Below are 7,767 nucleotides of genomic sequence, written 5' to 3' on the forward strand. Positions count from 1 at the left end.
GAGTACCCACAGAGGCTAACATCGCAGGTCGACTTTGGCACAACGAAAGTATGATGGTCACACTAGGTCATTAGGCCTTAGAGCCAACACTGATTGGCACTAGTGCTAGTGGGAGATTGTTAGTTAGAGCCCTAGAGTCAATCATTTGATGATTGTTGTATGGACTCATTGTATCATATTCTTGTATATAAATAAAGGCATTTATTTTTTATTATTATACTTACTTGTATTGGTGCCAAATAACTAAGTATAATAGCGTCCTTGAGTAGAAGGTTCTTACCTATATCAATCGATTGGTTGAATCGATAGTGAGATAATATAGGGAACACTACTCTTAATTATTCCTAGTCGAGTATTTGTTATGTTCCGCAAGTGTATCAAAATGTCGCAAGTAATATAAAAGATTATCGTATCCACAGGGACTGGAATAAGCACTAGAAATATCTCAAAGCGAATTAGCTAAACAACTAATCAATTGGTTTCAAATGCTAAGGATGAAAAAATAAATCTAAAATGAAAGATTAACAAACAAGAGTTTGGGGTTTGAGTTATGATAAAGGTAGGTTCTAGGAGTTTTGGTTTCTTTATAAGATCTCTTGAATGTATATGGTTTACCAATTCTTATTTCTCAATTGTCTAATATTTGTACAAATTTGTCGGTTCTCTCTTGCAGTAGATAACCGGCTTAGGACTGAAAAATGTACCTAAATGTGATCAATTAGATATGAACCTACGTTGTCCTTACACAGGATTGCACCTATTACTATGCTTTCCTCGGATATCAACATAGAAGTTCATAGCTTCTTAACCCATAAAGATACAAGGATTGAATCATAAAATCTATCCTACCCTATTGAATATTCTCATTTCCCCTTCAAGGTTATCCCTCAAACGTCCTTACACGGGCTTGCACCTGTCACATGGATCCCTCGGAAAATCGAGTGAGAGTTAATCTCTACAAAGTCCATAGGATATCCAAATAATCAATCAAGAATGAGAATTAAGCCCTAATCACAATTAATCATTCAAGATCCAATCGATACAAACTAGGCAACATCATAGAAACAAAGAAATGGCAAATCCACAAGAGTTTACATTAATTTATCTCACAAAGACTCCCTCCATCCTAGAACAAAAAGATCTACTCCATAAAACGAAGAAAGAAAACTAAAGATAAGAAGATTACAAGCATTTCTTCAATCCCAATCCAAGAAGAGGAGAGAAAGAAAACTTATCTACAATATATCTCTATCTTCGGATCCAATCCTCGCTACCGAAGTCGAATTCGCCAAGATCTCCTTTTAGATCACCCAAGAATCCTCCCAAGAATGGGAGGAATCCACCAAATCTTGCTTTATCCCAAAGGGGAGAAGATCCCCTTTCAAATCTTCAAAGAGGCTATAAATAGAGAGGGGCTTTCGAGCGCCACACGGCCCCGAGGCATGGCCGTGTGAGGTTCACATGGCCAGAGCCTTTCCCCTCTCTGCCATCCATACACGGTCGTGTGGCCGTGGACAACTCCCATCAAGACCTCCAAGCACGGCCGTGTAGATCCACACGGCCTGGACTGCCCTAGCTTCTGGAAACCTGGCACGGCCGTGTGGTGCACACGGCCAGAACACTTTTAAGCGCTGGGAACCCTGCACGGCCAGGGCCTTCTTGGTCTCTGGAAACCTTACACGACCATATAGATCCACACGGCCATGTAAGGATTGAACTCTGATTTGCTTCAAAACTTGGCACGGCCGTGTGAGGTTCACACGGCCAGGCCAAGTTCCTTGTCTGTTTCTCCTGGTTGACCACACGGCCAGAGCACTCCACCCAGGCAGGGCCGTGTGTGGCACACGGCCAAGTGCTTTCTCCAATGCTTAGCTCATAAGTTTGTCCAAGAATGTAGAATCTTCACCAAATTCGACTCCTGTGTACAAAAAATATACAAAAAGCAGATCTCCGAACAAAAAGAGTAAATATGCTAAAAGAAAAGCTGGAAGTATAAAAATGCATAGATCAAGAAAGCTCAAAGTATGTAAATGTGCGTTAAAACATGCATAAAAGTATATAAAATCTACGCACATCACACCCCCAGACCTTTGTTTGTCCTCATGTAAAATGCTGCAATCTAAATTCATATGTTCTACAATACATTCATAAACCCTAATGTATTTCCTAACTCTATCAAAGAGTTCCAATAACAAGCATAATCATGGAAACAAATCAAGTATGGCTCAAGCTTAAGTATCCTGTGCACAATGTAAAAGTAACTCAAAAACCCTTCAAGTTTCAATCTATGTCCTAGTCAAGTCGTCATCAAATTTGAATTCCTAATGTTTCCAGTGAGAGACAAGTAACCAGTGATAGGCACTTACTTGCCACTCACTTGGTTCATATTTCTCAACCAACCCAAGGTCTCAAAGGTGTGCTCAATCTCAAGAGAAGCTAAGCAGTCATTTCCCCAGTAACCTAACTCGGTCTCAAAGGGGTGACTTGCTAGATTCCACTCACGACAACTGGTTTTTATATCCCTTATTTTTTTTCATTGCTTTTCTTTTTCAATTTTTTCATAAGTATTTGCATTGGGCAAATCTTATTTCACAAGTGTACTTTTAGCACAAATGTTGGGATATTTTAATTTTTCCAAATGAGCTTTCATGAGTTGAGCCTCATCCAGTAACCAAAATGAAGTTTAAAAAATCACCATGGAAACCAAGTACTAAGCAAACAAGATGAATCATGACTATTTCAATGATATCAACCATTCAAGCATCAAGTCAAAGTGTAGTGAAAGTAAGATTCTTAAGGTCAAGCCAAGACTAAAACTCATCTCCATATGATTCTTAGCTTATTTCATGCTACCTGAGATAGAGAAAAGAAGTACATAAAGCTTACTACTAGCATCATTTAAAACATCATGAATCTAGATAATAAACGTGCTAGTATTTTGCATTAAGGAACAAACAATCATGATATGATGAATGATGCAACTAGCAAAAAACAAAAAAATTATTATGTAAAAACTAAACTAAATCAAATACATCTAATGCATCCCCCCAGACTTAAACTTTTCATTGTCCCAATGAAAACTAAAAAAAATGTGGAGAAGATTTATGAAATTTAGAGAAGTTACCAAGTGATGAGCTCCAAATGGTTGACATTCATGTTTTAAAAATACTCCTCTATCCAATGCTCACATTCCTCCACAACTTTGAATTCTATAAAAATAAGATAGACAAGAAAAATTAAGTAGAGGATACATGTTTATTATAAAGAAAGAACTAAAGACATAAAAGAAAATAAGGAAAATGAACTTGGGTTGCCTCCCAAGAAGCGCTTGTTTAAGGTCATTAGCTCGACCACCTCATTAGATTCATCGAAATCTCGCTCTTGGAGGGGTAAGATATTTTAGAACCCTCCTACCAAGGGCTCTTATTATGGAGAGAGCTTTCATCAAAGGAGCTACAAAGTAAAGTATAACTCTCTCCATCTTCGTCTTCTTGGAAATTTTTTCAGGTGGTCGAAGACGGTTCAGATTGAGCTTCCAATTATTGGCCCATATGAAATCTATACATGCAAAGAAAGTACAAATCTCCCACAAACATATTAGATAGGATAGAGCCATAACCATATTAAGATAAGCAGAATAAGAAATAAAATTTGAATCACATCCAATAAAGTCAATGTTAGGTACCTCTATAAAATTTTCCAAAAGATCACAAGAAATACTAACCTTACTTTGCTGAGAAATACCTGAAATTTCTAAACATGTAGATGTGACTTTCTCTGAATCAAATGATGGTTCTGGCTCTGGCTCAGGTGTTGATGATATCAATGATGGTGATTCTTGAGACTCAACCATATCTACATGAGTCCCTACACATTGGTCCACAACATGCTCAATCCTTGCAGCTCTTACAACATCTAAGGATTGTGTGGACAAAGGAGGTGATTCTTGAGATGCTGCTTCCACAACACAGCTCCCTACACATTGTTCCATATCAACATCATCAACACAAACATTAAAAAACAAACCAACATCAATATCCTCAATAGGAGAATCAACTATAGGAGGATCAATAACTTTACTTGTAGTTTTAAGTTGATCTACCACATTACATTCATCATCTGAAAATTCAATGTCACTATAACACCCTATAAAATTTGGAGGTAGATCTGAAAACTTATTTACCACTGCATTATCAATAAAATCCTCATCTGAAGAGTCCTCATCTTCATATACATTTAAAAAATCTGCACTCAACCATATTAGTGTCACAGGATTTGCCGAAGTCTTTATTTTCATTGACCCCCACTAACCTTTGTGGAAAAGGAACCCTTAGAGAAGGTCTTGGGGAAGGTACTTCTAACTTCCCATATTCCCTTTTATCTTGTGGAGGAGATTCAACTTGCTTATCTAGTGTTGGTATGATCAATTGTTTAGGAAAAGGTACTTGTGGCCTTTGGGAACTTCTTGGAAAGATGGAACTGAGTTCTTGTGATCTTCTATTATTCTTCTCCTCAATTCTAGACATGTCTTTCTTCAGAAGTTCTACATGATTTTTGCCACTTCTCAACCCAACATCATCACACTTTTCATTAGATCTTGACTGTGTAGAAGGGGGATCTTCTTTGAACCATTTTGAAACAATACTATCAAGCTTTGCCCCCAAATGTTTGAACTCCTCACTCTGTGACTTGTGAATTTCAACACTCATAGATAGTTGAGTTACAATTTGTTCGACAGGCTCTATAGCATTTATGGCTTGCACTGTTTGAATGTTTGAGGGAGATTTCATCCAACTTACGTTCGACCATTCATGGAGGTTCAATGTCACTTGATCAATTAATGAATAAGCTTCATCTACACTTTTGTCCATAAAAGAACCTCCAGCTGATGAATCCAATAAACTCTTATCTGAGAAAGAAATTTCCCCATAGAATATGTGCATAATTAACCATTTTTCAAAACCATGATGAGGGCACTATCTTTGAAGACTTTTGAATCTATCCCATGCTTCAAACAATGATTCTCCATATGCTTGAGCAAAATTTGTTATGCAATTCCTCATATACACTGTTCTGCTTGGAGGAAAAAAATGATTGAGAAATTGCTTCTCCAATTATTCCCAACTTGTGATGCTTTGAGGATGGAGAGAATATAACCAAGTCCTTGTTTATCCTTGATACTGAAAGGAAATGTCATCAATCGAACTGCATCTGCTGACACTCCTTCACATTTCACCATATCGCAAATCTCTAAAAATGTTTCAAGATGCAGATAAGGAATTTCTGATACTTCTCCTCCAAATTTGTGACCTTGTATCATGAAAATTAACTCTGGGTCTAGTTGGAAACTTTCTGCTTCAATTTGAGGTTGCACAATGAGAGATAAAAATCTTGTAGAAAAGGGTGTAGAAAAATTTCTCATGGGCCTGCATGACATGTTAGTACTCATGGATATTCAAGAAAAAAAAATTATAAAATGAAGAATCAAAGACAAGAAATAAAATGCATTATGAAAATCAAGAAAGAAAATTTAGAATTTAAATTACAAGAAAGAAAGTGCATAATGAAAACAAGAAAGAAAAGATAAAAGGAAAAAAAATGTCTAGAATAATTCATATGCTAAAGATTGCAAGATATGTTTACAAAAGAAAAGAAGAGAAAAATTTAAAGAAAAAGAAGAACAGAGAAAAGCTAGACTAGAATGCTAGAAATCAAGAATGTAGAATTAGAATCACAATAGAAAGAAATTTACAAGAATGTTATACAAGAAATGAAAAATTTATAAAAATAGAATTCTAACAATTAGTTACAACTATGCAAATGAAAAGAAAAGTTATGTCTAGTCTAACTCAATTGATAATTCCTAATGTTATAGCGCAGTTCCCCGGCAACGACGCCAAAAACTTGTTACGTTCCGTAAGTGTACGGAAATGTCGCAAGTAATATAAAAGATTATCGTATCCACAGGGACTGGAATAAGCACTAGAAATATCTCAAAGCGAATTAGCTAAACAACTAATCAATTGGTTTCAAATGCTAAGGATGAAAAAACAAATCTAAAATGAAAGATTAACAAACAAGAGTTTGGGGTTTGAGTTATGATAAAGGGAGGTTCTAGGAGTTTTGGTTTCTTTGTAAGATCTCTTGAATGTATATGGTTTACCAATTCTTATTTCTCAATTGTCTAATATTTGTAGAAGGTTGTCAGTTCTCTCTTGCAATAGATAACCGGCTTAGGACTGAAAAATATACCTAAATGTGATCAATTAGATATGAACCTACGTTGTCCTTACATAGGATTGCACCTATTATTATGCTTCCCTCGGATATCAACATAGAAGTTCATAGCTTCTTAACCCATAAAGATACAAGGATTGAATCATAAAATCTTTCCTACCCTCTTGAATATTCTCATTTCCCTTTCAAGGTTATCCCTCAAACGTCCTTACACGGGCTTGCACCTGTCACGTGGATCCCTCCGAAAATCGAGTGAGAGTTAATCTCTACAAAGTCCATAGGATATCCAAATAATCAATCAAGAATGAGAATTAAGCCCTAATCACAATTAATCATTCAAGATCCAATCGATACAAACTAGGCAACATCATAGAAACAAAGAAATGGCAAATCCACAAGAGTTTACATCAATTTATCTCACAAAGACTCCCTCCATCCTAGAACAAAAAGATCTACTCCATAAAACGAAGAAAGAAAACTAAAGATAAGAAGATTACAAGCATTTCTTCAATCCCAATCCAAGAAGAGGAGAGAAAGAAAACTTATCTATAATATAACTCCATCTTCGGATCCAATCCTCGCTCCCGAAGTCAAATTCGCCAAGATCTCCCTTTAGATCGCCCAAGAATCCTCCCAAGAATGGGAGGAATCCAACAAATCTTGCTTTATCCCAAAGGGGAGAAGATCCCCTTTCAAATCTTCAAAGATGCTTTAAATAGAGGGGGGCTTTCGGGCGCCACACGGCCCCGAGGCATGGCCGTGTGAGGTTCACACTGCTAGAGCCTTTCCCCTCTCTACCATCCAAACACGGCCGTGTGGTGTAAACGGCCGTGGGCAACTCCCATCAAGACCTCCATGCACGGCCGTGTAGATCCACACGGCCTGGACTGCCCCAGCTTCTGGAAACTTGGCACGGTCGTGTGGTGCACACGGCCTGAACACTTTTAAGCGCTGGGAACCCTGCACGGCCGTGTGATGCACATGGCAAGGGCCTTCTTGGTCTCTGGAAACCTTACACGGCCATGTAGATCCACACGGCCATCTAAGGATTGAACTCTGATTTGCTTCAAAACTTGGCACGGTCGTGTGAGGTTCACATGGCCAGGCCAAGTTCCTTGTATGTTTCTCCTGGTTGACCACACGGCCAGAGCACTCCACCTAGGCAGGGCCGTGTGTGGCACACGACCAAGTGCTTTCTCCAATGCTTAGCTTATAAGTTTGTCCAAGAATGTAGAATCTTCACCAAATTCGACTCCTGTGTACAAAAAATGCACAAAAAACATATCTCTGAACAAAAAGAGTAAATATGCTAAAAGAAAAGCTGAAAGTATAAAAATGCATAGATCAAGCAAGCTCAAAGTATGTAAATGTGAGTCAAAACATGCATAAAAGTATATAAAATCTACGCACATCAGTATTAACATTCAGGGACAATGTTAATGCGAGGAGACTAGCATGTAGGTCAACTCAATGACTTGATCTCACAAGTCATGGATATAGAGATATCAAGTTGACACATGGGTATGCATT

At 37.6% G+C, this 7,767-nt stretch overlaps 1 non-coding gene across 1 annotated transcript; it reads left to right on the forward strand.

Moving 5' to 3' along the window:
• Nucleotides 1-4,959: 4,959 nt before the first annotated feature.
• LOC122033103 lies at nt 4,960-5,065 on the forward strand. The gene has a single exon (XR_006126364.1). It is a non-coding gene; the product is annotated as a small nucleolar RNA R71 (small nucleolar RNA).
• The last annotated feature ends 2,702 nt before the right edge of the window (nt 5,066-7,767 follow it).

The sequence above is a fragment of the Zingiber officinale genome, chromosome 11A (genome assembly GCF_018446385.1).
Source record: "Zingiber officinale cultivar Zhangliang chromosome 11A, Zo_v1.1, whole genome shotgun sequence".
Taxonomy (NCBI): Eukaryota; Viridiplantae; Streptophyta; class Magnoliopsida; order Zingiberales; family Zingiberaceae; genus Zingiber; species Zingiber officinale.